Source organism: Staurois parvus, unplaced genomic scaffold (genome assembly GCF_062004578.1).
Source record: "Staurois parvus isolate SC_StPar_1 unplaced genomic scaffold, SC_StPar_1.0 ptg000574l, whole genome shotgun sequence".
In the NCBI taxonomy this organism is placed as follows: domain Eukaryota; kingdom Metazoa; phylum Chordata; class Amphibia; order Anura; family Ranidae; genus Staurois; species Staurois parvus.
The window spans coordinates 4,845,204-4,858,248 of NW_028318370.1; the positions used below are offsets into that span (position 1 = coordinate 4,845,204).

The 13,045-nt window shown below is 44.6% G+C and overlaps 1 long non-coding RNA gene across 1 annotated transcript; it reads right to left on the bottom strand.

The window, feature by feature from the left end:
- Positions 1-361: 361 nt before the first annotated feature.
- Positions 362-5,315, bottom strand: LOC149450479 (uncharacterized). Its single transcript, XR_016315243.1, has 2 exons — positions 5,244-5,315; positions 362-2,956 (listed from the first exon to the last, which is right to left on the bottom strand). It is a non-coding gene; the product is annotated as an uncharacterized LOC149450479 (long non-coding RNA).
- Between the last annotated feature and the right edge of the window lie 7,730 nt (positions 5,316-13,045).

The window sequence follows — 13,045 nt, forward strand, 5'->3', positions numbered from 1 at the left end:
GACCCATATCTTTCACAGTCACAGAGCCCCGATTGAACAGAAAGGGCAAAGTCTTAAGATTACTGGACTCTACCGAAGAGTATGACTTTACCTGGAGGGAGGGGGGCAGAGAGGGGGTATAAAAGCAAGACGCGGCTCTCTTTCTGCTCTCGCTCTCTCTCTCTGAGCCCAGGTGTCAAAGATCAGACATCAGGATGTGTGCGTATCGTATCATCATTATCCTTTGTTCTTTTTCTCTGTAACTTTCTCTGCTGTAGTTGTCTCTATGTATTGGTACCATTCTGTATTTACATTGTAATATCACAACTTTTAAAGTTATACCAGCTACTTTATATTTTCATAAATTTGGTTAATAGCAAGCTTCTTTTCTGGGTAAATACATTAGATCTTTATTTTTTAGCACAGTTGTTATCATTTGGTATTAAATTTATTGGTAATAGCCGCTTCCCGATTGGCTAAATTCATATAAAGACAAAAGGTTGTAATCACTTATTATATTTATCATCAAGCGAATAAGTGAGGTGGCATAACCGACTTGTAACATGGTGCCAAGCAAACCTCCACTCCCCCATAAGACCCCCTCTATGACAGCGTGCGGGTTCTTATCCCCTCCAGCCGCATCATTCTTTCTCAGAGATATGTGAGTAAATGTACTACAAATCCGGGGCAAATGGACTTGTAGTTCTCAGGGAAATAGTCCACTGGCACCTACTCCGGCTTTCCAACAGAAAGTCCATTCCTTGGTACAAACATGGAGCTGGAGGACGTCTGCAGGAGCCTGTCATTGTACCCAAGATCCACTGATCGTGAATGCAATCCTTTGCATGTTGTGATGCAAAAACACAATAAATGCATTTTTATTCCTGCAAACATAGATGCTTTTTTTGAAAGGTGGACTTAGCCTTTAACCTTCTTTTTCATAATCTAGTAAAAGGTCTTCAATGAGCCTAAAGTCCATTCAAATAGTAACAGCGTACATCAAAAAAATTAAATTGTGACGTGTGATACTCTCCTCCTAAACTTTACTTTTTTTTCTAATCTTGTTTGTATATCAATGTATTGACCATAATTAAAAATGTAACTTTAGGCTCTGCTCACACCTATGCAGTTTGCTTTTTGTCCATTTTGCAGTGCTTTTCGCAGTTCATTTTGCGTTTTTCGACACAGATTTTTTTATGCGTTTTTACCATGTTTTGTTCGGTTCTTTTTTTTTTCCGCTGGGCAGAATATAAATGAGAAACGCGGCAAAAACACACTACCATGCATTTCAGCAGATTCTCCATTGAACTCTATCTTAGATTGTAAGCTCCCAGGATCAGGCCCTCCTAACCCTCTTGCATTGAACTGTATTGTTGCTGTATTGTCTCCCGTTATATTGTAAAGCGCTGAACAAACTGTTGGCGCTATATAAATCCTGTATAATAATAATATATAAATCCTGTATAATAATAATTGTAGCATAAACGCTGATTTTTGCTTTTAAAAAAGTCCCTGACCCTTTCCAAAAACACAGCAGCTCAAAAAAGTATCGATGTGAACATGTTCCATAGGAAACCATATTAAATGGACTGTAGTGCGTTTCTGCAAGAAGCACTAAAAAACACATTGGTGACAACGCCTTACTCCCCTTTCTTTCCCCTTCCCTCCCTTCACTACCCCACCACCACCCTATCATACTAAGTGATCATGGAAGTGATATGGACAGGCCTATAATCCTGTACTGTTATTTTTCACTGTGTTCTGGTACTCTGAGCGACTTAGTGCCGTTGGTCGCGTTTGCTGCTCTAATTGTTAGCTGTTTTGCATTTTCTACCTTACTTGAAAGCTCAAAAAAGAGAAGTTTAAAAAAAATTTACATTACACTTTTAAATTCTTCATTCCATTACAACACTATATGTCGATGTATCCAAAGGTTCTCATTATCGAGGTCATGGTATAGTCAGCGTTAGTCACAGTCAACTGGTTATATTCTGTAATGGTTATGCTTTGTTGCATATACAAGCAGCTATTGTATTTAGACCTTGGACCCACTCAAACGTGACATCAAATAATTTCCCTACAAATAATGTCACGTTTGAGTGGTTCTAATGACGTTATGAGAAAAGCATGGCACTGTTATTGTGTGGTTTTTGTTATGTAGCAGTTTTATATGAGGATGTGTACTTGTGGGCAGCTTTTTGTTTTTGAATTTTTTGATTTGGTGGTTTAGCTATTTTTATATTCATTGTTATGTTTATTCAGCTGCTCGTGGGTTTATATTTTATATACTGTACTTGGAGCTGCTTCAAGGAGCTGCTTAAGTAAGGCACCCTAGCCATGGACAGAACAGGACACCGCGTAAATGAGCGTAGGGTTGTCTGGACCATTGTCGTGTCTTGTACAGAGCAAAGTTGCAGGAGCCCAGCACAGGGGTGAGGAGAGCTGTTGGGAACTGCCTGGGCTAAAGTGCCAAGGGTCCAGGGACAGGTGGCTAATAAAGGGAGCAGCATAAAGGGGTGCAATAAAGATGTAATAAAGGGATCAGCAGCGAAGAATAAAATTAGATATTGTACTGAAAGAGCCGCTGGGGTACAGTTCCACGAGAGGGCCACGTGGGCTGAGTTGTGCTGTGTGCCAAGGCTGCTGGTGTTACCCAAAGACTGAACTGTTGTTCCAGGGAGCTGCTGTTCAAGTGTCCTGGTCTGCAGTTCCAGTGATGCTTCATCAAAGACTTCAGAGATACTGGAAGAAGGCTACATACTGTTGTCCATCACCAGACCATCAGCAGTGTTGAGAGGCCACTAGTCATTTCTGCTTCACTTGGTCCGTGGGATCACAAATATCCTCCACTTCCACTTTGGGTTAAGTTTCTCTTCCTACATTACCTTGGACTTGTATCTGCAGTATAGAAAAAGTCCTATCACAAGACAACTGAAGCCGATGAGGGCAATAATCCTCCAAAAACATTGAGTAACACCTAAAGGCAAATGAAAATGGCACAGTGAAGATTACAATCATCATGTATTACATTTATTATCATATTTATATTTTTGTCTGGACTGGTTATGTCAATGATCTAAAAATGTTATTTAAAGGAACACTTATGCTCCATGCATGCTGGCGTTTTTTTAAAGCAGTTGTAAAGGCTTCTATGCATGAAGGTAAAAAAACTTATGTGTGCAGCAGTGCCCCCAGCCCCTGCAATACTTACCTGAGTCCCATCACGATCCATCAATGTGTAGCCTCGGCTGTCCCGGGTCTCTGCCTTCTCATTGGCTGAGACAGCCAGTGGGAGCCATTGGCTTCCGCTGCTGTCAATCACAACCAGTCAGCCGATGAGGAGAGAGAGGGGGTGGTGCCACGTTGCAGCTCCATGTGTGAATGTACACACAGAGCAGTGGGTGCCCCCATAGCAAGCTGCTTGCTGTGGGGGCATAGGAGAGACTGCGGGGGAGGAGAGGAGGATCTGTGCAAAATCACTACACACAGCAGGTAAGTATAACTTGTTTGTTATTTAAAAAAAAAATAAAAATATGAGAAATATAATTTTAAGTTCCTAGAAGCTGTTATTAGCATTTTTCTGCTCCTAGAAGCTAAATAGTGTTATCCTATGTGTTCATGCAGACTACTTTTATTGAGCCAATGGCTCCTGCTTTTGTCCAATGAGAAGAGGGAGTCCTGGGAAAGCCAAGACTCCATTGAACATCGCTGGATCGAGAGGGGGCTTAGGTGAGTATTAGGGGGGCTGGGGGGGAGGGATGCTGCACACCTGAAGGTTTTTTATTACCTTCATGCAAAGAATGCATGAAGATAAAAAACCTTGATCCTTTACAACCACTTTGACCCCTTTGCAGGATAGGGGTTAATATTGTGTAAACCTGCACCAATTGTAGGGGTTGTTACTGTGGAAACTGATGCCAGTGCAGGGGGTTATTATTGAGGAAACTGGGGCCAATGCTGGGGATTATTTCAGAAACTGCCGCCTATCCTCTGGATTATTATTGCATAAACTGGCACCAATTCGGGGGAGGGGGGCTTCAGAATTCTCAGCCTATAGACTCCTGAGATGTAAATCTGACCCTGGGTTTACATACACTTTAATGCCGATTCATATCAGAAATTGGTGTCAGCTGATTAAAAAATAGGGTCTTTCCTGTTATTCATCACTAGAAATTACTACCAGGTAAAAGACATTTTTACATAGCCGACCTGTAAGTGAATGTCCTATCTTTGGGGTAATTAAAGTAGAACCAAGGCCACCCAGTGAAATAAATATGTACTGCAACACTTATACAATTATAAGGATCTTCTACCCTTACAGTTTTTTCTTTTAGTCCCCTTCAAAGTCCCACAAATATCTATCGTGGAGTCTACCTAATGCAGCTTCCTGCGATGGGGTGGCAATGCTGTTGCACTTCTGAATTCTCAGCAGAATTGCCACTTTCACATAGAGCTGTATCAGATTGTGCTACAATGGGAATGAACTTTGAGGTCAATAGATTGGGATCCTACAACACATTGGCCTTTGAATGTAAAGTAAGAAGGCTGGATGTCTATGTTGGTTGGAGGAATCTAACATTCTTAACATAAATAATAAGGGATCCTCCTGCGCTCATGGGAATAATTGACAAAATACAGCTGCTGTCACTTAGCTGATACCAATAAGTGCAAAATAAAATTAAAAATTAGTGAAGCGCTTGTATCACATGAATACAATCATGTATCTCCATATAGTGTAATTATAAATCAAAGTGACCACTATATATAATAAATGTGTGTTGACTCCCTCTAGTGAAAAGAAAAAATAGTGTCAACCAAAATAGCTAAATAACACACATTAGGAAACTAAATATATAGTGCATAAATCAAATATAATGAACAGAATATATATACGTGAAAACAGAATATTGGCCACATACAATGGTGTCTAAATTATACATAAATGATATATGCCATAGGTGAACAAGACAATATCAAAGGTGAAAAAAATATTCCATGCATGTGACTGTGCTTTAAGCTGGAACACACACGTGATCTCCACTTCTAAGTGCAAGTACTCTCCTTCAAATGGCAGCAATGCCTGCTCACCTCCCTTCCTCGACCCACACAGGGCCTCAAAGCAGTTACCACCTCAGTGGTGTATTCCTCTGGCAGACTCCTTATTCCTCCTCCTCTCTTATGCAACTCATAAAAAGACAAGAAAGCCTTCCATAGTGTAGTAAATTTAATAGGCAAAGTTAAAAATTACAAAGTTTTCCACTCACATGCTCCTTTCCATAAAAAAGCGTTTTTCCCAGCCTGTGGGTAGATATGCATGCACCTGGGGGAATCCAATATGGCCACTGTGTCCGGACATACGTCACCAGGAAGTAGACAAACCTACTTCCTGTCTACTTCCTGGTGACGTATGTCCGGACACAGTGGCCATATTGGATTCCCCCAGGTGCATGCATATCTACCCACAGGCTGGGAAAAACGCTTTTTTATGGAAAGGAGCATGTGAGTGGAAAACTTTGTAATTTTTAACTTTGCCTATTAAATTTACTACACTATGGAAGGCTTTCTTGTCTTTTTATGAGTTGCATAAGAGAGGAGGAGGAATAAGGAGTCTGCCAGAGGAATACACCACTGAGGTGGTAACTGCTTTGAGGCCCTGTGTGGGTCGAGGAAGGGAGGTGAGCAGGCATTGCTGCCATTTGAAGGAGAGTACTTGCACTTAGAAGTGGAGATCACGTGTGTGTTCCAGCTTAAAGCACAGTCACATGCATGGAATATTTTTTTCACCTTTGATATTGTCTTGTTCACCTATGGCATATATCATTTATGTATAATTTAGACACCATTGTATGTGGCCAATATTCTGTTTTCACGTATATATATATTCTGTTCATTATATTTGATTTATGCACTATATATTTAGTTTCCTAATGTGTGTTATTTAGCTATTTTGGTTGACACTATTTTTTCTTTTCACTAGAGGGAGTCAACACACATTTATTATATATAGTGGTCACTTTGATTTATAATTACACTATATGGAGATACATGATTGTATTCATGTGATACAAGCGCTTCACTAATTTTTAACATTCTTAACATGAACTCACCAGTTTTACCTTCTGATATAATAGACTGGCTCCAGAGATTCTCAAATGTGGGATGAGACACAAGGCACGTCGCATTGCCTCCATCAGACTTATATGTGCTGGTCACAGTCCAGGTGTCATCCGAATCTTTAACTTCATTTGTGTTTATATTATCTGAATGTGGGATCCAGGAGATCTCTGCAACCGGGAATCCACCAATGGCTCTACACTCCAGAGATCCATCGCTGTTTATATGCAGAGACACAGAGGGCTGAGCTACAGGAATAAAAGAGAACTAATTACTAAACCATATATTACTAAATATTTCTCTCAATGGTTTGTCAGATGTACAGATAGCTCAAACCTTCTGTGAAATATGCATATTAGAAGTAGGAAGTGATTTCTGATATATTAATGATTTCCAAGCATAGTTCTTTATATGTAGTGTAGTGCTACCCCCTTGAGAGCTACTGTGTTTGGGTCCCCCTTTACTTCTTGCGCAGAAAGGCAACACAAATTTTTCACTCTTGCATTCAAAGTCAGTAACCAGTCCATGGGCTTGTTTTGTATTGTTTTATTTATGGTGACCAACTTAGGGTCTAGGTGTATATAGGATTCCCAACCAGGGGAGAACATTGTATATACAGATATGATGGGGGAGGGGTGACACCCCAATATAGAGAGAACATTGTATATACAGATATGAAGGGGGGGGACACCCCAATATAGAGAGAACATTGTATATACAGATTTTATGGGGAGGGTGACACCCCAATATAGAGAGAACATTGTATATACAGATATGAAGGGGGGGGGACACCCCAATATAGAGAGAACATTGTATACACAGATATGATGGGGGAGGGGTGACACCCCAATATAGAGAGAACATTGTATATACAGATATGAAGGGGGGGGGACACCCCAATATAGAGAGAACATTGTATATACAGATATGATGGGGGAGGGGTGACACCCCAATATAGAGAGAACATTGTATATACAGATATGATGGGGGAGGGGTGACACCCCAATATAGAGAGAACATTGTATACAGATATGATGGGGGAGGGGAGACACCCCAATATAGAGAGAACATTGTATATACAGATATGATGGGGGGGGGGACCCCAATATAGAGAGAACATTGTATATACAGATATGATGGGGGAGGGGTGACACCCCAATATAGAGAGAACATTGTATATACAGATATGATGGGGGAGGGGTGACACCCCACTATAGAGAGAACATTGTATATACAGATATGATGGGGGGTGACACCCCAATATAGAGAGAACATTGTATACACAGATATGATGGGGGAGGGGTGACACCCCAATATAGAGAGAACATTGTATATACAGATATGATGGGGGGGGGACACCCCAATATAGAGAGAACATTGTATATATGTCTTCTGATGGTGGACATCTCTTTGGTGCCTTCAGCCAGGTGCGATGTAACACACACGTCATCCCGCAATTCTCATGCGTCTTGCCATGCGACAATTGCAGCAACATCACACTGCATTCGGGGCGCCATGTTGATGGTGAACGTCTCTTTGATGCCTCTTCAGACATCTCCATAGAGGACGTCACTGGCAGGAAGGGTTCTCATTGGTCCCAGCAGAAAAGGCCTGAAGCTGGAAAGACTCCTCCCACTTCTGAAGCCAATCAGAGTTCCTTTCTTTTCTCCCAAGCTTCATCCTCCAAGAGCAGACCTAAGCCAGGGGCCCAGGTCAGTCACAATCCTAGGGCCCCTAATCCCCAAACCTGCAGACTAGTCCTATTAAACCTCCTGAAGGGATTTCCCTACTTTCTAAAGTGGGGGGACGTCTGTTGGCCTTTGGGGTCACCTGGTCAGCAGACATCTCAGAAGCTCAGGTAAGAGACGTGGTGTCCAGGGGCTACAGACTAGAGTTCATCTCCCTGCCCCCACCCCGCTTCGTGTTGTCCAACCTGCCGGTGTCCCCGCAGGGACTAGCGATCCTCCATGCTGCTCCTGCAGATCTGCTGACCCAAGGAGATCTCCCCATTGGACCAACAGCAGAATAGTTCCCGGTTTTTAGGCCACATTCACAGGGGACATACCAATGTGTACCGCCGTGGGGGGCCGTGTTTATTTGCAGGGGATGTCCCGGTGTTCATGCATCCCTGTGCAGGCAGTTCCATTGATGTCAGTTGGGACGTAGTGGTAACATGGACACAGATGCTGATCCCAATCTGACATCCGTATGGATGCATGGCCCTGAACGCACACTATCTGTGTTCACAGCTGTTCACCCGCACAGATGTTACATTGGGAGCAGTGTCTGTATCCATGCAGCCGCTGCATCCCAACTGACATCAATGAACCTGCCTGCACAGGGATGCATGAACACCGGTACATCCCCCAAGTAAACACGGCCCCCACGGCTGTACGGATTAGTACGCCCCCTGTGACCGGGGCCTTACTCCAACCTTTTCCCTGTTCTAAAGCCTCCCAGCCGGTTCACACTATGTGGTGCGGGACACTGCATGGAGTCTGCACAGGAATCACACCGCATTCCTCTGCGCATTCCATGCACATGTCTGTGCGCTGCGATTTGGGCCATACACTTCCTATGGCTCAAATCACATCGCATCCGCACCACAAAGGTGCAGGACTGTCTTTAGATCCGCACCTGAATCACATGGTATGGGTCTTCTCACCCATGTCATGTGATTTCTGGCAATCACATCGCGTCTTGCCATCTGTTTCGGGTGTCAATAATTTATTACTGACTCCCGCACCAGATCGCATGAACGTGATGCGATTGCAATGCGGTGCGGGAAACGTACAGGATTCGCAGCGTTTCCCGCACCTCATTGGTGTGAACCCGAGCTCAAGGAGGACATAGGCTGCATTCACTCGGGGGATTAGGGGCATACAGGGGATTCCTGCGGATGGGATCACTGTGAACAGTGGGGGATGGGAAGTCTGTACAAAGCAATGACAGGAGCCGCGACCATTCCCATGTATCCGCACATCCATCGGTCATCTACGGTTAGGGCCAGGATCGCTCATCCTTCCCTGACCACAGATGACCGATGGATGTGCGGATACATGGGAATGGTCGCGGCTCCTGTCAGCCTGTCATTGCTTTGTACAGACTTCCCATCCCCCACTGTTCACAGTGATCCCAGCCCCAGGAATCCCCTGTATGCCCCCTAATCCCCCCAGTGAATGCAGCCTATGTCCTCCTTCAGGCTTTAGAACAAGGAAACGGTTGGAGTAAAAACCCGGAAACCTTTCTGCTGTTGGTCCAATGGGGAGATCTCCTTGGGTCAGCAGATCTGCAGGAGCAGCATGGAGGATCGCTAGTCCCTGCGGGGACACCGGCAGGTTGGACAACACGAAGCGGGGTGGGGGCAGGGAGATGACCTCTAGCCTGTAGCCCCTGGACACCACGTCTCTTACCTGAGCTTCTGAGATGTCTGCTGACCAGGTGACCCCAAAGGCCAACAGACGTCCCCCCACTTTAGGAAATGGGGACTTCCCTTCAGGAGGTTTTATAGGGCTTGTCTGAAGGTTTAGGGATTAGGGGCCCCAGGATTGTGACTGAACTGGGCCCCTGGCTTAGGTCTGGTCTTGGAGGATGGAGCTTGGGAGAAAAGAAAGGAACTCTGATTGGCTTCCGAAGTGGGAGGAGTCTTTCCAGCTGGAGGCCTTTTCTGCTGGGACCAATGAGAACCCTTCCTGCCAGTGACGTCCTTTATGGAGATGTCTGAAGAGGCACCAAAGAGACGTTCACCATCAACATGGCGCCCCGAATGCAGTGTGATGTTGCTGCAATTGTCGCATGGCAAGACGCATGAGAATTGCGGGATGACGTGTGTTACATCGCACCTGGCTGAAGGCACCAAAGAGACGTCCACCATCAGAAGACATATATACAATGTTCTCTCTATATTGGGGTGTCTCCCCTCCCCCATCATATCTGTATATACAATGTTCTCTCTATATTGGGGTGTCACCTCTCCCCCATCATATCTGTATATACAATGTTCTCTCTATATTGGGGTGTCCCCCCTCCCCCATCATATCTGTATATACAATGTTCTCTCTATATTGGGGTGTCCCCCCTCCCCCATCATATCTGTATATACAATGTTCTCTCTATATTGGGGTGTCACCCCTCCCCCATCATATCTGTATATACAATGTTCTCTCTATATTGGGGTGTCACCCCCCCCCCATCATATCTGTATATACAATGTTCTCTCTATATTGGGGTGTCCCCCCTCCCCCATCATATCTGTATATAAAATGTTCTCTCTATATTGGGGTGTCACCCCCCCCCATCATATCTGTATATACAATGTTCTCTCTATATTGGGGTGTCACCCTCCCCATAAAATCTGTATATACAATGTTCTCTCTATATTGGGGTGTCACCCCCCCCAATCATATCTGTATATACAATGTTCTCTCTATATTGGGGTGTCACCCCTCCCATCATATCTGTATATACAATGTTCTCTCTATATTGGGGTGTCACCCCCCCCATCATATCTGTATATACAATGTTCTCTCTATATTGGGGTGTCACCCCTCCCCCATCATATCTGTATATACAATGTTCTCTCTATATTGGGGTGTCACCCCTCCCCCATCATATCTGTATACACAATGTTCTCTCTATATTGGGGTGTCACCCCCCCCAATCATATCTGTATATACAATGTTCTCTCTATATTAGGGTGTCACCCCTCCCCAATCATATCTGTATATACAATGTTCTCTCTATATTGGGGTGTCACCCCTCCCCCATCATATCTGTGTATACAATGTTCTCTCTATATTGGGGTGTCTCCCCTCCCCCATCATATCTGTATATACAATGTTCTCTCTATATTGGGATGTCACCCCTCCCCCATCATATCTGTATATACAATGTCCTCTCTATATTGGGGTGTCACCCCCCCCCCATCATATCTGTATATACAATGTTCTCTCTCTATTGGGGTGTCACCCCTTCCCCATCATATCTGTATATACAATGTTCTCTCTATATTGGGGTGTCACCCCCCCAATCATATCTGTATATACAATGTTCTCTCTATATTGGGGTGTCACCCCTCCCATCATATCTGTATATACAATGTTCTCTCTATATTGGGGTGTCACCCCTCCCCCATCATATCTGTATATACAATGTTCTCTCTATATTGGGGTGTCACCCCCCCCCATCATATCTGTATATACAATGTTCTCTCTATATTGGGGTGTCCCCCCTCCCCCATCATATCTGTATATACAATGTTCTCTCTATATTGGGGTGTCACCCCTCCCCCATCATATCTGTATATACAATGTTCTCTCTATATTGGGGTGTCACCCCCCCCAATCATATCTGTATATACAATGTTCTCTCTATATTAGGGTGTCACCCCTCCCCCATCATATCTGTATATACAATGTTCTCTCTATATTGGGGTGTCACCCCTCCCCCATCATATCTGTGTATACAATGTTCTCTCTATATTGGGGTGTCACCCCTCCCCCATCATATCTGTATATACAATGTTCTCTCTATATTGGGGTGTCACCCCTCCCCCATCATATCTGTGTATACAATGTTCTCTCTATATTGGGGTGTCTCCCCTCCCCCATCATATCTGTATATACAATGTTCTCTCTATATTGGGGTGTCACCCCTCCCCCATCATATCTGTATATACAATGTTTTCTCTATATTGGGGTGTCACCCCTCCCCCATCATATCTGTATATACAATGTTCTCTCTATATTGGGGTGTCACCCCTCCCCCATCATATCTGTATATACAATGTTCTCTCTATATTGGGGTGTCACCCCCCCCAATCATATCTGTATACAGTGAGGAACAGAAGTATTTGAACCCCCTGCGATTTTGCAAGTTCTCCCACTTAGAAATCACCTGTCTGAGCTCTTTATAGACACCTGTCCACCCCACAGTCAGTCAGACGCCAACTACTACCATGGGCAAGACCAAAGAGCTGTCAAAAGACACCAGAGACAAAATTGTGGACCTCCACTAGGCTGGAAAGGGCTACGGGACAATTGCCAAGCAGCTTGGTGAAAATAGATCAACTGTTGGAGCAATTGTTAGAAAATGGAAGAGGCTGAAGACGACTGTCAGTCTCCCTCGGACTGGGGCTCCATGCAAGATGTCCCCTCGTGGGGTATCACTGATGAGAAGAAAGGTGAGGAATCAGCCCAGAACTACAAGGGAGGAGCTGCTCAATGACATGGAGAGAGCTGGGACCACAGTTTCACAGGTCACTGTCGGTAGAACACTACGACGTCATGGTTTCCAATCATGCATTGCATGGAAGGTTCCCCTGCTCCAGTCATCACATGTCCAGGCCCGTCTGAAGGTTCCCCTGCTCCAGTCATCACATGTCCAGGCCCGTCTGAAGGTTCCCTTGCTCCAGTCATCACATGTCCAGGCCCGTCTGAAGGTTCCCTTGCTCCAGTCATCACATGTCCAGGCCCGTCTGAAGGTTCCCCTGCTCCAGTCATCACATGTCCAGGCCCGTCTGAAGGTTCCCCTGCTCCAGTCATCACATGTCCAGGCCCGTCTGAAGGTTCCCCTTCTCAAGTCATCACATGTCCAGGCCCGTCTGAAGGTTCCCCTGCTCAAGTCATCACATGTCCAGGCCCGTCTGAAGGTTCCCCTGCTCAAGTCATCACATGTCCAGGCCTGTCTGAAGGTTCCCCTGCTCCAGTCATCACATGTCCAGGCCTGTCTGAAGGTTCCCCTGCTCCAGTCATCACATGTCCAGGCCCGTCTGAAGGTTGCCAATCACCATCTGGATGATGCAGAGGAGGCATGGGAGAAAGTCATGTGGTCAGAGGAGGCATGGGAGAAAGTCATGTGGTCAGAGGAGGCATGGGAGAAAGTCATGTGGTCAGAGGAGACCAAAGGAGAACTTTTGGTGTAAACTTCACTTGTCGTGTTTGGAGGAAAAAGA